Source organism: Myodes glareolus, chromosome X, assembly GCF_982192425.1.
Source record: "Myodes glareolus chromosome X, mMyoGla1.1, whole genome shotgun sequence".
NCBI classification, from domain to species: domain Eukaryota; kingdom Metazoa; phylum Chordata; class Mammalia; order Rodentia; family Cricetidae; genus Myodes; species Myodes glareolus.
The window spans coordinates 48,630,703-48,649,103 of record NC_142053.1 but is presented as its reverse complement, the minus strand read 5'-3'; the positions used below and the strand labels follow the sequence as shown (position 1 = coordinate 48,649,103).

The 18,401-nt window shown below is 38.7% G+C and overlaps 2 protein-coding genes across 2 annotated transcripts in view; one reads left to right on the top strand and one right to left on the bottom strand.

Moving 5' to 3' along the window:
* Positions 1-12,496, bottom strand: part of Nup62cl (nucleoporin 62 C-terminal like) — a 58,742-nt gene extending 46,246 nt beyond the window's left edge. Inside the window, exon 1 of the mRNA XM_048428512.3 lies at positions 12,279-12,496. The gene's annotated coding sequence lies outside the window, so the exon portion shown is untranslated. The remainder of the gene's footprint in view (positions 1-12,278) is intronic.
* A 48-nt stretch (positions 12,497-12,544) lies between these two features.
* Dnaaf6 (dynein axonemal assembly factor 6) overlaps positions 12,545-18,401 on the top strand; it is a 40,443-nt gene continuing 34,586 nt past the window's right edge. Inside the window, exon 1 of the mRNA XM_048428527.3 lies at positions 12,545-12,679. The gene's annotated coding sequence lies outside the window, so the exon portion shown is untranslated. The remainder of the gene's footprint in view (positions 12,680-18,401) is intronic.

Here is an 18,401-nt window from a genome sequence, read left to right as displayed (position 1 = left end):
ATCTGGCGACGGATGGCGATACAGTCGGAGACCCACATTGGAGCACCGGACTGAGCCCCCCGAGGTCCAAATGAGGAGCAGAAGGAGGAAGAACATGAAAAACGAAATCAGTACTGCGAGGGATGCTATCACCCACTGATACAAGGGAACGGATCTGATGAGAGTTTACCAAGGCCAGTTGGACTGGGACTGAACGAGGACGTGATCTAACCAGATTCTCGGAATTTGGCCGGATTCTCTGACTGTGGCTGGCCCGAAGTCTTTCTGAAAAGCCATTGACTATGACACTGGGACCTGTTTCCTCTACATATACTGGATTTTGGGGATCCAGTCTGTTTGGACACTCACCTTCCTGGACCTGGAGGGAGGGGGAAGGAACTGGAACTTCCCACAGGGCAGGAAACCCTGACTGCCCTGGGGGACGAAGAGGGAGGAGGAGGGGGAGTGGGGGGAGTGGGAGGGTGTTGGGAGGGGGGGCGGAAATGGAAACTTTTATAATTTAATAAAATTTACTAAAAAAAAAAAAAGAACCACAAGCTGTTTTGTTCTCACCCTAAAGAAATATGATTTCTGCCAAAGCAGGACTTGATACCAGTGGAGGCACAACCCTGCCATCTGTGCAGGATACAGGATGGTAGAAAACGGCCAGGACAGTGTCTCAAAGTGTCAAAAACCAGCTGAGCAAAAGTAAACTCTGTAACTGAAGCTGTCAATGTTGTCACTGCAAAACCAAAAGTGAGCCTACCTGGATGTGGTACCAGTTTCTCCGAAATTAAACTTGCCCGTGACTCCAGACCCTAAAAGGAGGTAAAGAGTGGCCGAAAAAAAACCCTGGAGGTCTCAATGAGACTTTGAAGTGAATGTTTGGATGGAGGTCAAAATGGAACCACTTCCTTTTACTCCACACTCCTAGAAATACAACTTTCAAATATTGGATGACATGTTTTAAAACATAAAACAAAGCTTTTCTTTATCAGAAAGAGACAATCATTTAGGTATCAGACAGGTGTGGAGTTGTTATTTATGAAGAGAAGGTGATGCAGCTCACTACAGATGTGAGATTGGTGCCTTATCAGCTGGAAAGCCAACAATGGCTGGAGAACAATCTGAGATCCCACGGTTGAGGATAGAGATTTGTCAATCAGCAGACACTTGGTGGGACTTAAATTTAGGGACCATCTGAGAGAGTAAGGGAGAGTAGGAGGGTAAGTCCCTAAGTTGGTCCAGTAGATATGCATAGAAAATGTGAGTCACTATCACCTGCGTGGTGTGGAAACCTCAGGAAAATCTCTTAACATGAAGCTGTTGAACAAATTCAGGGTCCAGGCGATTTCCCCACAGTATCTATCACTCAACAGCGATGTCTTCACTTCCTACACTGCATACGTTTTAAAGTCCCCAAAGACTAATCCACACAAAATAAAAACCACAGGATATCCAAGTCAACTGTCTTGAGGACATAAAATGAGAGAACACTCTTCCAATGAAATAGAGACCTTACAGTAGTCAGGAGAAAACATTAAAACAAGTGTTGCATATATCCAAAGAGTCCAAGCAAGAAGCAGTGTCCACAAAACAAATTAATGTTAAAAATCGTGGAAACCATTAAAAGAAATGGATGTTAGCATTAGAAGAAAAAATGTTTGAGCTGGAGATACAGCCTAGCATTTTACAATGCCCTGGGCTTGATCCCCAGCACGAAAAACATTTCAAACAATAGACTTAAAAAATAGCTACACATAACTGGAGAGAATATAAAGTCTGTGAACTGGACAAGAAAAACAGCAAAAGACTGTCAGAACACAGGGTGACTGGAAGCAAGAGAGAAAATAAAAGACAACAAAAAGGGCTACATATACTTATGTACATGTAACACACAGGGAATGCAGAAGGAAAAGGCAGGATGGCACAGTCAGTATTCATGGTATTAATACATGAGCTAGCTAGAACTGAAGAAAAGCGATTCTTCAGATTTAAAAGGTCACTAAGTACAAGCAAGCAATTCCCCCCGCACACACATGATATTCTGAAATGCTAGAATATTATATTCAGAAACTTAATAGAGAGAAAAACGATTTCTCTAATATGCAGCAACAACCAGATTGACAGCAGGTGCTTCATTATCAGGAATAGACGTTAGAAGACAATACATAAAACATCTTAAAGTGCTATGGGAAGATCATTGTGAATTTATAAACCTATCTCAGTCAAGAGTAAGAGTGGGATGTGCCTAAAAAATCTGCTTTTATACAATAGCTATAAAAGGTAATGTTAAGTAATCAGGATTAAAAATACTCCATTGAAACTAAGAGTCTCATTATTTTACATGCCACGAAGAAAGGACAGAAAGAAAAAAGACACCAACCTGTCACACTTTTAATCTCTTAACTTTTTTCTTTTCCAAAAAGCTTTCTTCATTGATTTTTATCAAACATGTGGGCACTAAAGTAAAATGTTAGGCCTGGTGGCACATGCCTGTAATCCTAGAAATCTGGTGTCAGAGGTAGGATGCTCACAAATTCAATGCCATCCTGGACTACAGAGTGATTCCTTGTTTCAAAGAGCAGAAGGAGAGAAGAAAGAGGAGGAAGTAGAAAGTAAGGGGGTGGGGAGAGGAAAAATGAGAAGTAGAGGAGAGCAAATAAACAGGGAAAAAGAAAGGGGAAAGAAAAAAACGCAAAAGTAACCACATTTATAATCCAATTTTCACCTCAAATTACTCGGTACTCTGTCACGAACAGCACCGTTGAAGATATCAATTCATTTATATTCATTCATATTCTTTCTCTCTATTCTCTTCCTCCTCTTCCACTCCCTCTCCCTTTCTGCCTCATTTTGAAACAGGGTTTCACTATGTAGCCCCAACTGCCTTTGAACTTGAAATCCTCCTACCCTGGTTTCCTTAGTGTTGGAAATACAGTGTGTACCACCACGCCTGACTGAAGCATCATTGTTTCTTCTTTTCACAGAACTTTACATGTTTTTATTATATACAAATGGTACTGAATGTAAAGTTTATACAAAATATAAAGTTTGACAGATAAAAATATTCTTGGCCATAAAAGCCATTTATGCACGTGTACATGCATACAGACACACAATTCATAGTATTTTCCATCATCATAATTATACATGTATACAAGTATGCTATTTAAATTATTTTACATTTTTCCAAAATGGGAGGTAATTGGATAATTATAAAAACAAAAATGAACTAGAAGATGAACTAAATAGTCATTGCATTAAAAATACTATAAAACTAATCTTTAATCTAGAGAATGAAGTTATTTTGTCCAAATATCAAAACTAAAGTTTTCAAGTATTAGGTTCCTGTTGCTGTTATTTCTTTCATTTTGATAAATAACAATTCAAAAAATAAATATTCTGACCAGTAACGGGGACGTGAAATCAGACAGTTGATCTGAATACGTGGAGTACATCGACCATAGAGCAGAAAAATATAGATGATCACCTAGTCATCAAAACGGAGGTTAAAACTTCACCTAGTTCCCCACTTAAAGCAAGAGCGTCTGTGTAAAATGAAATATCAACAACTCTCCATGCAGTTCAGCAGCTTATATGCACTTTGGCTTCCCAAGGAGTTTCTTTAGCTTGCAGTGTCACTTCCTTAAAAACGAAAATCTGAAAATCAGTTTTTCAATGCTCTTTAACCAACTTTTCAAATATATAAGCTCCCCCTTTGTCTCCCACTTTATTATACTGATAATCACTCTGTGGAACATATGCTCTGTTCACTTCCCACAACACTGCTTCCTAGGAGTCAAAATCGATCCCTAGCATCTTAGAGATTTTCACCCCAGCTGTCCATCATTCAAACTTTGATCCTAGAGATTTTCACATTACCTGTGTGTTCAGCGAGGATTATGACATCACAACGACCACCTGGACAGCAAATACTCTCTACTCATTTCTATTTCTGAGGTTAAAATGTGAAGCGGCATATACTTCCTAAAACCGAGGATCACTATCATGGGTAGAAGAGTAAGGCAGTAACTCTAAAGGGCAATTTTGAAAGTGTTCGTTACTACATGTTTATTTTTAAAGTCATCCATACTTTCTACAGCGCTAAAAATGTGATCTCCATTTGGTGATTCCAAGTGGAGTCCATCAGTCTCAGAAGGCACAGAGGAGAAGCAATGAGCAGAATACTGGTACTTGGTACCTTATTTAATTTTAAATCCCCAAATGTGCTACTCTCCTGGGGCTCCTGATATAAATTATATTATTAGATATTTTATAGCATGTAATTACATGCTTTTATATTTATGGATACCACTGTCATAAAATACAGCTATCTATGATATAACTACACAAGTTGATAAAAACTCAGTGTTGTCGATCCTGGTGTTGATTTTATAGCAGAATTTTTTTTAACAAGGTCTCAGTCTGAAGCCCAGGCTGCCCTTGAATTCATGGCAGTCCTTCCGTCTCAGCCTTCTGGCTGCTGGGCTCTCAGGTATGAACCACTGTGACTGACATTTAGAGTACAAATGAACAAACGCTTTCAGATTTATGTCCTGGCATTGTTACCTGCAATACATACTGCAAACGAAAAGTTTTGGAGTAACCATCAAAAGGTGGCCTTGCATTCAGGGACTTACTATTCTTCTGCAAGTAACTGAAACATCTCTGCATTAAATTATAGCATTTGCTTTTGAATTGTTTCTAATTTAGTAACTTCGGCTATAAAATCCTCTCCAAATCATTACTTTCACAGTTAACATTTTACTTTTGTTACTAAAAATTGTGAATTAAAGATTATTTTTCATCTATCTAATTTAGATCTTAGCTTAATTATTCTGAAATTGGTTTTGCTCAACTAGTTTATGATAAAGGTGCTTTTCAAAGCCAACCATCATTATTAGGGATTCTCAATTTCTTACTATAATTCCACCATGTTTTACTTGACTATTCTGAAATTGATTTTCCTCAACTAGTTTCTGATAAAGGTGTTTTTCAATGCTAATCATCATTATTAGGGATTGTCAATTTTTTCTACAATTCCATTATATTGTACTTCAGGTGTGTACTAAAAGTTATACTGTTGCCGGGTGGTGGTGGTGCGCTCCTTTAATCCAAGCCCTCAGAAGGCAGAGGCAATTGGATCTCCGTGAGTTTGTAAGCCAGCCTGGTCTACAAGAGCTAGTTACAGGACAAACAGGACTGTTAAACAGAGAAACCCTGTCTCAAAAAACAACAACAAAAATTATGCTGTTGATGGCCTGCGTTAGAACTTGTGCTTAATTCTCTCTCAGTAACCCATTTTTTCCTTCATCAGTATGGAGTATCTGTTTATTGTTAACTTACATTAAATCATATTTTGTCTGATATTAATGTTGCCTTACTATCTTTCTTTTGTTGATATCTTCCTATTACATAGTCTTTCAAGCTATTATTTTTAAGTGTGATTTTTGCAAAGACCATAGTTAATTTTTTTTAATATTTAGAATGAGATTAGGGGTTATGCTGGTTTAGTAAAGTGGCAATTGTAGGTTCTTCTCCAAGATCCATGACTTCACTAGCCTTAGGTAGTTGACTATGTTTCCAATACCAGGCTTGATTTCCAAGGAAAGCAGGAAATGATGTAATTCATTATATTACCATTTATTTAAAATTAAAAAAAATCATAACTATCTTTTAATGACTGGTTATAACTGGTTGATATCTAATACAACTGATACAATTGGGCTTTTTCTTCACTATTACTTGATGTATTTTATTTGCTAGGATTTATGTACCTTTTATCCTTTCTGGAAAATTGGTTGGCAAAATTTTCTTTACTCACTTAATTTTCTCAAGTTTAGAAGTTATATATTCAAATTATATTAATTTATTTAGCGTTTCTTAAATTCTTTTTAACAGGAACAGTTCCATTCACACATTTCTAACAAAGCCTGAAGACAATGCGCATGTCCTATCGCACTTTGATGAACAGGACAATGACACACTTTGATGTCCCTGTATAGATCACTATTTTCTGTAAGAATGTAAAAAGGCCTGTGCTTCTAAGCATTCTAAGATTATCAGTGGAAAAATCTGTCTCTCTGTTGTTGACTTACTTTTTCCGTACCATTTCCCTTTTATCCTTTCTATAGCCATGGGTCCTAACAACTTCAACTAAGTAAATCACGGCTTTGCATGCTGAGCCTAGTTTACAATCCTATCTTGGGTGACTCAACAGAAGTCCACATGTTCAAAGACAAATAGTTAATGGTAAACACCTTCTGCAGAAAGTTTACCCACTAGGCCCAAAGAAATCATTAGAGTCCACCGTGAGGGCTATTGGAAGTGGGCAGATGTTCTTGGCCTGGCTATGCAATCCGAGCGAGGCTTCCTAAATTAACTAAATTACTGGAGGGAAATAAAACAACTCACTGAGCATGGATACCTGCCAGACTGTTCGAGACCCAAATGCATGGCTGCGTCTTGTTCCTCACTTCTGCAATTTTGCTGGTTCCATTAGGTGAGAAATCAAAATATTTTTTTAAAAAAATAAATTCACTAAAGACTCTCTGCATAAATTACCTTATCTAATTCAACTGAATGTGCGAAAGCTTTCCGAAGTCAAGTATAAAGCTGGGCTAGCCTGATGTCAGGGAAGGATCAGCAAATCCAGAGAGCGCTTTCAGCGGGGCAAGAGACTGAACATAAATCGAATTTCAATTAAAAAAAATCATAGCACGCATTTATTCATTTATTAGCATGCAAATCAACTATACTCTAGATTACCTACTGTCACCTATTAAGCTTAGGAATATTTGGGGGAGTAAGACCCTGGTCTAGGATCAATGAATGATAGTAGGATGCTTCAGGACACAATACTCAAACTCTTTAATCTCCTATAAGCAGAGACTAATTATGAAAAGGAAAATGTATTGCATCCAAAATTCCTTAGCTTTAATAGCTCATACAAGGGGATTCTGATCACAATTCTCTCACGGAGGAAATTCAGGAACTACAGCGCCACACAACTTTCCAAAAGTGAGGCAGCTGGTAAGTAAAGGAAATGGCCACAATAATTGTATTTTGATAATAACTTGAGCACATAACATTAGGAAGATAAATCTGTGCCCCAAACAAAAGAAAAAGGAATTAGAGCCCGGGTACCTATTAGAAGTCATTTTGGCGCCAATATGTACGACTTCTGTCTCTCCGGGTATAAACATTTTGTTTCAGATTATTTGTACCATTATTTCCCTATAATTGCTTTGACAATAACTGTCGAGAGGTAACCAGCTCAATCATATAATTTATTAAAAATCGTTCCCATCTTCTTAGAAGCAAATGAGCTATTTTCCTTGGAGATAGAATTTTCTCCAAAATGCCTAGTTACCTGACAACCTTTGAGCTCCATGAATACACTTTTCATCCTTGGGAATATCGCAATGAAAGGATCCGGCCAGAAAATGCACAAAATGTGACTATTAAGTAATAAAGCCATTCCTATGAATAGCAACTTCTGATGGCGTGTGTGATCCTTTAGCATGCCGTTCATTAGAAAGGCGGGAAAGCAAAAGAGCATAAATTTGCTGAAGAAAGCTCTGATTCTACTAAGATATAAAGCCTTCCAAAAAAAAAAAAAAAAAAAAAAAGCACTGAAGAGGAAAACCAGAAAACCTAACCCTCAAATCACACTGAAGAATTTATTTCCCACTAATGGCCATGGACGTCAACTCTGAATATTTTAGTTAATGACAGTTATTTTAAATGAGTCATTGGTGAGCAATGGCTAGAAAAAGGTGAAATTTGTACATACATTTTGAAGGAAATAGGGAAGAATCAAATGTATAAAGGTGGTCAGATTATTCGAAATCAAACCAAAATATAGGGATTCTGAAAACCGTGTGCTGGTTCCGAGTTCCTATTAAAATATTTTATGGAGCAGAACGTTCTGATTATCTCACTAAGTACATTTCCCTCATTCCTAGTAGAATGTCGTAAAGCTGGAAGATCAGAACTTCATTTTAAGAACTGGAAACTGTAAAAACAAACAAACAAACAAACAAGAAAACGCCTTAAGTCCAAGACATAAAAGCAAGAGGACCATTTAGGGGGTGGAAGGGGGCTTGCGTGAGGTAGTAGGAGAAGACAGGGTAAAGGGGTTGTGCTATTTCAGTGAATTAATATATGATGGCCATGTATGAAAACGTCACGGGGAAAGCATAATTTATATGCTACCCAAAATAACAATAATAATTTTCTTAAACCTCAAAGAACAAGTCTTCAAATACTACAAGTGTGATGTTGGTAGTGTGTCTCAATGCTCCACTGCTTCTTAGTGTGTAAGGCCCTGGGTCCATCTGAACACCGAGAACAAAGAGGGGCAAAATGTGTGCTATTGGGAAAACTTGTAAATTGTTATACAACAAGTCTCATTTTTTTCGTGAGTGATGTTAGCAGTTATTGGAAAAGGGAAGACCATGGTGGTACATACCAAGGAGAAAAAAGACGGAATTTTATGTATTCCAGACTGGCCTTTAACTAAACAGCCAAGAATAAACTCAAAAATCTGATTCTTGTGCCTTTACCTCCCAGGTACGGAGGTAATAAGCATGTGCCACCACATTCAGTTTTCTATGAGGTGCTGGGACTTGAACCCAGAACTCCATGTATGCTAGACAGCACTCTACCAACTGTGTTATTATCTCTAGTTCTAAGGTGACTTTAAAAGATTTATTTATTGCTATTTTATGTGTATTAGTGTTTTGTCTGCTTGTGTATCTGTGTACTACATGCATGCAGTGCTCCTGGAGGCCAGAAGAGGGCGTCAAATACCCTGGAACTAGAGTTACACCTCGCGTCTCTACACCACCATGTGGGTGTTAGAAATAGAACCTGGATCCTCTGGAACAGCAGTCAGTGCTCTTAACCACTGAGCCATCCCTCCAGCCTCGATACACATAATTTGTTTTAAGAAATACATTTTCACGTTTGTCAGTCATCACTCCACAGAAATGATGAAATTAATAGAAACTTGCGGCTTCATTTAATTTTTATTTTTAAAAGGGGAAAAGTTGAAGTTAGGGAATAATATATTGGACCAAAATACGGTGCATAAAATTCTCAAAGAATAAAATTAAATGAAAAAAATATATTTGGAGTCTGGAGAGATGGATCAGTAGTTAAATTAAACTGCTCTTGAAGTTGACCTGAGTTTGAATAGCAACATCTAAGTCAAGAACCTGTAACCCAACTAATCAGCATCTAAAACAAATATAGCCAAACTTTAGTAACTCTTAAATCTACAGTGAGTAAGTACCTGGGTGATGGGAGATCACTATTCTTGCTGTTTGAAATATTTCATAATTTTTATAGGAAGGGCTACTTAATGTTCTAAAATGTAGAGGAACAGAAAATGTGATAGTATGTGTGCCTTGAAGTGGGAGGTGTGCTCTGAGATCAATTATAGCTTTCCTTGTAGTCAACTCAATTTGCTACTTTATAAAAAATTAAATTAAAAATTAATACACATTTATACAATCTTTGGAGAAGATATTCATAAAGAAGGCTAATCAACACGAGTGCCATTAAGACACTTGAGTCTCCTTGAGTCTTCTACGATTCATATATTTTAAAAATCATTTTGAAAATGTCTGTTTGGAAAAAATGCATTCATCTTCATTCTTCTATATAAAAGACGCCATAGCTGATCACTGCTACTTAAGCATAGGAAACTAGACAGCCAAATGCAAACACCCATGGAGGCTAGAAACTCCCATGCAAGTGCAGAGCTCTGGTCTTCCCTTTAGGCTTCTTCTTAAGTCCAGCAGAGACTCAAGTTGTACAAATGATTTTTAAGTAATCAAGACTTAGCACTTAATTTATAAACACATAAAAACTAGAAATAAGCCTTCTGTTGTTGGCTTAGCTAGGCTAAATAAATTAAAACCAAGTCACTGAGTGGAATATTGTTTATGTGATTAAGGCAACATTTAAAGAATATTGAATGTGCTTTAAAAAATTCTCAGGATAAAATTAAGCAAACACTCACTAAATTTATAAACAAGTCTCAAAAGCGTGTAGAAAATCTGGGATTATATGTATAGATGTGGGGAATAAGATTATGATATCATGATACAGGAATGGGTGAAATTTTCATCTTTAATTTCTTTGAATGTTGGTTTAATAAATTACTTAACTAATGTTTAAAAATAATTATATATATTCTAAAATATTATCTAAGTGATGTCCCCCTTGTACAGCTAGTACCTTCAAGTGTATTTTGCTTAGTCTTTCACATCAGTCAAATTTCATTACTTTAAAGGAGAACTACAAGTCCAATTCAGTTACCTGTGCCTTGGGTTGGGCACTTGGTACTTCATTTTTGCCTTCTAGATCTGACCTACTACTAAAGCACACTAGGCAAGAAGAGTGACCTGAATCAAGTGAGTACTAGTCTCTGAGAACCACTCGCTGACATCAGGAACCCAGGTAACTCATTGAGCGCTTCAAGTCCCAGTGTTTCCCGACTTCCATGTTTTAAGGCATTTATTTAGAAGCCAAGTGTCTGGAAGGTTCATCTCTTATCTGGGAACCACCGTTCCCTATATCTTCAACCCTTTGGAAAATTGTGCTTGGCAACGGATTCCATCTTTCAGAGGCAAATCAAATCTTGAAGGGTCCATTTTATTCCTAAAATAAATAGCATTTATTTCCCCAAGGGGGAGAAAAACTGAACACTTTTTTTTATATTTGACATAGTACAAAACTCTTCATATCCATAACATAGATCGATCGCGCCTTCTTCCTGGGTACTGTTGCCGACACACAAAACCAGTTTCTGGAGTATTCCAGAACGATCTGCTTTTCATAAATTCAGTAAAGGCATACAAAAGACTGAAACCCAGAAGTCTAAGGCCAGTCTTTTTCACAATGAAAAGCAATTTATTAATAGATCGTGGACTATGTTTTTAAAAATAGAACGTGCTTTATTGTATTGCACATAATAATGATTTTACAAATGTGGCAATTATATTGTCCTTGTGTATAGTACAGATATGGCATAAACTTTATCTATTTTTTGTTGGTGTTTTTTTAAAGCCAGTATCTTTCTACTTAGTCCAGGCTGGCCTTGAGCTTAGGATCCTCCTGCTTCGGTCTAGTGCTGACAGTACAGATATACTCCCTCACACTCACGTCTTAAAATGTATTTCTTTTTGTGAGTGATAGTCAAAATGTTTCCAAAGCACAGGCTGGATATTACAGATTTAGGATTAATGCACAAAGAGACACAACAAAGACAAAATAAAAGAACCAACAGAGATAGCAGCGCATACGTAACATGCCGCACATCGGAGTATCTAGAGACAGAACAAAATGGAAGGCATTTTAAGTGTGGTCATCCACGGTAATAAAGGAATTATGGTGTTGCTTATTTGACTAAAAAGCCAATAATTTTAAAATTCTCCTCTCATATTTTTCTTCATTTTGCATAATAACAAGGAGAATGAATACATTACTAAAACTTCATTATCACTTCCTCTTTGCCATATGAGGTAAGTTATGAAAAGCACAGCAGCTGAGGCAAGGGCAGTAGTTCCGCACCTTCGTAATCAAATTCCACTCCCTGGATAACAAAAAGTATTCATTAAAACCATCCTATGTCTCCTAGCTTAGTGCTCAAATCATACATCCAAGTAATTTTGCACCATTACTCCTTCCTTTCTTCTTTATTTAAAATTAAATCAGGTAATTCGTGGGAAACTCTATCCCTAAGGTGAAGATACTCAGTTCTCTACCGGTGGCTAAGAGTCCGCACACCTAGGCTTCCCCCCTCCAAAGCAGGCGAAGCTGGGCACCTGGCCAAGAGACTTTCCCAAGACTTAGGAGGCACGGTGGGCCCCCGCGGGACATCGTGTCAGTCGATCCTCAGCTCTCCTGGGGGCTCCTAGACAGACAGGATTTACCTCTATAGGGAATAAAAAGCGCAATCCCCGCGAGCACCATCACCACCACCGCGACCACCCATCACCACCACCGCGACCACCACCGTACAGGGTCCCGATGAGCCAGTGCCTAGTAGGGAAAGAGGCACAACACGTGTCTCTGTCAAGGGAGGGGGGCGTGGAGAGAGAGAGCATCGCGGACATCAAAAGCTTCTCAACCCTAGCCCACGAGCCCTGCCATTTCCGTGTCCTCTGCTCTAGATTTGCTGAAGGTTATGAGTTCTCGGACCCGGAGTTCGCTACCGGGGAAGGGGGAAAAAATAAGATTCATGCAAAAAACCTGAGGGGCAAATGCAAACGTCGTGCACTTACCTCCGCGTCGGAGCGAGCTTTCTATCCGGTCCGCAAAGTACAGGCACGGGCGGCCGCGGAGCAGTTGGCGAGAAAGGGGCGGACCGGGACCCGGACCTACTCCTGCAGGGAAGCAGCGAACTCCCAGGAGCTAGCCGCGACCGATCCAGCAGCTTAACCGGGGTCGACCTACTTAACTAGAAAGGGCGGCCATAGACCCCGAACGGGACGCGCTGGGATTGGTTGCCTCAGGTATTGTTTCAAAGGAGACTCGTCTGTGATTGGCTAGCAGAGTCAAGCGGGAATCCGAGGTGGGAGGTGGGAGAGGGGTTTAACAAAGTTGTTACCCAGGCAACAGAGCGACGCACAGCGAGCGGCAGTCTATTTTCGGAGCCTAGGCTGTGACCGGAGCACTGACCAAGGTGAGGAAAATTGAACCTTAGGAGGGAAAAACAGAGGGGGTCCTTGAATACTGTGACAGTTGGAGAAACTAGGGAGAATTTAAAAGACTTAAGGGCTCGGCGACAGAGCCCTCAAAAGCCCTAAGCTGCTCGAAGTAGGGGCGAACGTTCCCGAAGTCCCGCCCTCCTTAACCCCTGAAGCAGGATGTTGCTTCTGCTTCTAGAAAAATTCCCAAAGAAGGGATCCCAGGTACTGGTCTACTGTAGGAAAAAGAAAGAGCATCCACATATTTCCCAATATTCCTTTCTCGGGTCTCACACACCCTTAATACGTCCCCCCTTTCCGTTAAAAAATAATTTGAGAGTGTAAAATGTTTCCTTGTAGGTAGGTCTGGGAGGTCAAAGTTGAGAGACTCACTGTATCTTCCATTTTATGTGAATAAGCCGTGTCAATTCTGTACCAGCAGGCCTTGGTGGGGAAATGGAGGAAGAGTGCGCTCTGTAAAGCCTTTCAGACAGGAAAATAAAAATAAAATGGCTCCTGCCACTTGCCTATGGAGCAATATTTTTGTGGGAGAGAATTTCAGCGGCATAAAGAGTTCTGAGGACGTTGGTTACATCCTCGAAGAGTGAAGAACAGTCACACACACATTTACTGGGTCGGAATATAGTGCACAAATCTTACACTTACAAAAAAGTGTATCTTAAAAATCCCGCTACGCAATTTGAGGCTGATTAGGAAAATGTTTTGTCATTTGACTATACCTTTAAAAAACACAAACCCAAGCTGTGATAAAAAGTGAATCTGAGGAATGAGGGAGAACCCAGTTTGAGCAAGGAGATAAGAATCTTTAATTCTAAGAGTTTCCTGTTGTGATAGGGATTCAAAACACTGACTACAGAGGTAAACAAAACTAGCTCTTTGACCTTAGGAGAATGTTCAAAGAACTGAAAGAAAACTTACCATTCAGCACTCTTTTTATTTATAAGTTGAATATGAAACTAAGAAAGAATTATTGCCAAATGTATTGTTTGCCTGAAATGTGCTATATAACTCCCCACCCCACCTCCCTTTGCTATTTAGTCCGGGTTCCCTTAAACTCATGATCCTTCTGCTAGCAGCTTCCCAAGTGCTAGGGTTTTGAACATACTACATAGTTTTTGATGGCTCTAGTTGAGCCCTATAAAAATTAAAAATTTCCATCTCAGTATGAAAACTCCATTTCAAGCTTATACTGTAGCAGTTACTAGGGAGCTTGGTGTGTGAGGTTCCTCTGAACCCAGGAGTTCAAGATCAGCCTGGTAAAGGTGGGAAATCTCAAAAACAGACCAACAGAACACATCTTTCAAAGGATGATAGAGACTCCATTTTTGTAAATAACCTAGATAAAGTACAGACACAGGAATTATTTAATCAAACGAGGCTTATGTTTTTATGTTTAGGTAACATGCCATCTCTGAGCCCTATCCCTATACCCTGTTTTTGTTTTTCATTTTTCATTTTGAGACAAGATCTCACTAAGTTGTCCAGGCTGGCCTTGAACTCGTAGCCCAGACTTGCCTGAACTGCCTCAGCCTTCTGAGTAGCTGTACCTCAAAGCCTGGCTTGCATTTATGTTTCTGAAAGATTCCAGGTACTTAAAAAAAAAACCACTTTCCGTTAACTATATTTTAAGTTTGTAAGAGAAAACTTGTTAAAATCCCATAGTTATAAATGTTTTTATGGTAGTAAATGATAGAAATATTAAAAAAGGAAGCTATTCTTGTGTTTTAAAGATGTAACAAGATTATTTCCTATTGAACCAAGGACCTTTGGCATGCTTAAGAATACACGTATTGAACTACATCCCCAGTCCATACTGAAGTAACTTTTAATAGGCAGAGAATTACTGATGAGTATCGTTGTCAAAAAATTAGTTATGTGTGTCTGTGGGGAGGTATGTGCACAAGAATGCAGATGCTCTTGGAGGTCAGTATTCAATCTTCCAAGAGCTGGAATCACAGGCAGTTTGAACTGTCTGATGTGGGTGCTAGAAACTGAAGTAAAGTCTTCCGAAGAGAGTATGGACACTTGTTTTTCCCTTTTTCTTCTTTTTTTTTTCTGTTTTTAGAGACAGGGTTTCTCTGTGTAGCATTGGAGCCTCTCCTGGAACTTACTCTCTAGACCAGACTGGCCTCGAACTCACAGAGATCCTCCTGCCTCTGCCTCCCAAGTGCTGGGACTAAAAGTCTGTGCCACCACTGCCGGCTGAGCAGTATAGACTCTTAACCACTGAGCAATCCTACCAGCCTTCCTCACTAAGATTTTTTTAATGGCAGGAATACATTAGTATGCCACAGTAGAATAAGAACCCATAAGCATACAGCCCTAGAAATAAATCCTAAGCATGAACAAAAATAGACAAAAACAATTAGCGAGAATATTATCGTTAAATTCAGACATGAGCAGAGATGCAGTTTACTTTTACATTCTCTAAAGAATTTTTCTGCTAGAATTGCAAAATAAGGCACTATATAAACAACGTTTTAGAAGAAATGCTAAATTGAAAGAATAAACAGGTTTTGAAATGTTTGAGGTCATCCAAACATCAACAGAATTTGCCTTGGGGATATGCTTTCACCTAGTAAGTTCAGACAGGATGCTGTTTGACTGTGCGCTGCTGTTGTTGCAACACCTGGGATGAAATTCAGGGTTTCTTCCACATTTGGTAAGCACTTTACCCTGGAGCCACACCCCTAGGTATCTTTGTTGCTTTTTCACTTCCTGACTTCGTGTACTGTGTGTACTTAGTAAAATATGTTAGGACTATTCTCTATACTTGATATACTTAGTAAAACATGTATACTGTACTAACTTACCCTGCACTTTTCTCCAAGTAGTTGATTAGCCCTTCTTACTGAGGCTATGTATGGAGACCAAAAAAAATTAATAAATTAGAAAGAATGGTGCTAGACTCACAAAGTCTGACTTGATCCTGAAGCTATTGATAATGCCTCAGTGCCATGGATCTTGAGCCTTCTTGATAGACATTTTTAGCCCCTAACTGGTCCCAGTGTTTTGGTTCCAGCTGGTTCTGGACTAGCTGTTGTTTTAATTGTTTAGCAAGATATCCCCCCAACTACATTTTTATCTCTGACGTCTCTAAAGACTTGGAGTGCTGTAGGAAAATCAAAGCTCTGTCTGGAAACACTACTTTTGGTATTGGCTAGTCAAAACAGACCAGGGAGTAGAAGAAAGAAAGAAAAAAACCACAGGCCTGGAACATTTATTTTCTAAGTGGCCACGCCTTAAGAAAAAGATTCTTTGCTCTTTCTCATGCTCTAGTCCCCTTTTGCTGAGAATCAAGCCCAAGACCTCATACAGGATTTTAGGCAGGTACTTTATTGACAGCCCCTATCCTAATCTTGGCCTATTTAAAATATGCCTGTCAGCAGTCAGGCAAGGATGGAGGAAGGACTAGGGAGCCCCAGTTCTCACTGCTGAACTATTTCCTACTGATGATTCAGGCAGGGTGACTACATTACTTTTGTGTATCCACTGATGACCCTACCTGTAACATGGGGGTCAGCTGTGGAGATTGTACCCCACAGATGGCAAGTCCCAAAGAAAATCATACAGAGGACTCCATAAGATTATAAACTGATTGGTCCATTAGCTCTAGCTTCTTGTTAACTAATTCTTACATCTTACAGTAACCCATAATTCTTGTTTGTGTTAGCCATGTAGCTTACTACCTTTTTCAGCTGTCAGCTCACATGTTGCTTCTTCAGTGATCTGGGCAGGAATGGCGGAGGGAGGTTCCTGCTTCCCAGAATACTCCCGTTCTCTTTGCTCCACCTCTACTTTCTGGTTTTCCCACCAATACTTCCTGCCTGGCCAATCAGCATTTATTTAAAATATGATTGACAGATTACAGACAATTCTCCCGCACCAGGAATGGATTAAACTTCTGAAACTCTAAGTCAGCTCCAATTACAAAGTTAATCTGGGGAAGGAACTGATAGGAACGTGAGATAAGTGAAGGTGTTGAAGAGAAAGGAATCAGAATTCATCATGTAATCATACGTACAAAATTGTTCTCAAAGACTGAATAAAAGAAGTGTAAATGTCACATTGAAACATAGGCCCAATAGCTCTAGAATTTTTTTCTTAAAAAATATCACCACACTAGTCTGCCCAAGTAGTTCAGTAATTAGAAGAACGTGCTCTAAGAGTCAAAGGCAGCAAATTGTAGCGTACCTTATTAACAGAATGTAGAACATATATAGGAGAAAAATGTGTGAGAAGGGCAGAAAATGTGGCCGCCAGAGCTATATCCTGAAATCAGTGGTTGCCAGAGTCGAGATTGCATATCTAACTGACAACTAAAAAGACATGTTTTCTTTGTCTTAAAAAATGATGATTGTATGAAATGAGCTTTGATAACTATCTTTTAATTTAATACTATTTCTGACTCACTAGACTACTAAAATGTTGGTAGAAATTTCATTTTCATTGGATTTACAACTTTTTCAGTAATTCACACAATTGATTTCTTTGGTGATATTTTGAGCTATTTAATTATTCACAAAATATTTGTGATTCTTTTGTTTCTCAAACTGTATCATCAGATTTATCAGAACTTATTATTTGCTTACAGACTGTTATTACATTTGGTATAGTGAAATATTATTTTTATAAAAGTGCTCATTTTATCTTATTTTGACTCCTATTAGCTATAATGTGAGTCATTGTGATTTTATTTCAGCATAATTTGGAAGTCCAATTCCCAACTTGCTTCAGGTATATCAAATATTACAAAGAGTTCTTGTGGAAGATTTTTAAAGTCAGATCTATACCCCAAGATGTAGTATTCCCTTTTGGTGCAATCATATTGAGCAGCTAATATACTTATTCATATGATCTTCCTGTTACTCAAAATTACACTTAGGCCTTGTATTTTTAGAACTGCCCTGGGGCCTATATCAAATTCTTTTTAATACTCTCAAAGAAGGAAATCTTTATATTTTGAATGTAGATGTCTAGATATATTTGTAAATTACTTAGAAACAAATCTGATGTGTAATCAAACTGAATGATGCTGTAATGATATCTATTTTCTTAGTGATACATATGAAGGAAATGCCAAGAGAAAAAAAAGTTCTAAAATATTTGGAGCATTGATGGTATAATTTACATCAGTATATAACCTTCCAAGGTTACTATTTTGAAATGCCACATTCTTGTGAATTTAATCATATTTCATTCAGTAGTCATCAACTGCTGACTAAATCCCAGCTGCGGTCTTTGAAGATTGTTCTCTCTATATGTATAGCTTCCCTGTGCCCTCTCTGCCTGCTTCCCACCCAAGAGCCAGTCAGGGTCTTCCCATGTAACGGATAGAAATTTAGAATTAATTTATTTTTCCTCAGTCCTGTCTCCAATACACTTTCTGAGCCATAATCTTCCTTCATCACCGCCACTGTGGCTGATGTATGACAGAACGCCACTAAGGCACGGCCTGGCTTGTCTATCGTTTTCCCTCTGGAATTTTGATCCTGGCCCTATTCTGAATATTCATCTATTTTCCAAACCCCTGACTTTTCTCAATAACTAGACCCTTCCTTGTATACTTTTACCTATGAGCTAGGGGTTCTCCGTTGCTCTAAATACCTCTCTTCATCCAGAAAGTCCTGCTGGCGTGTCCCTGCCAGAGAGAGACGACTATGTGAGTAGCTGTTGCTACTGCTACGTCAGATGCTA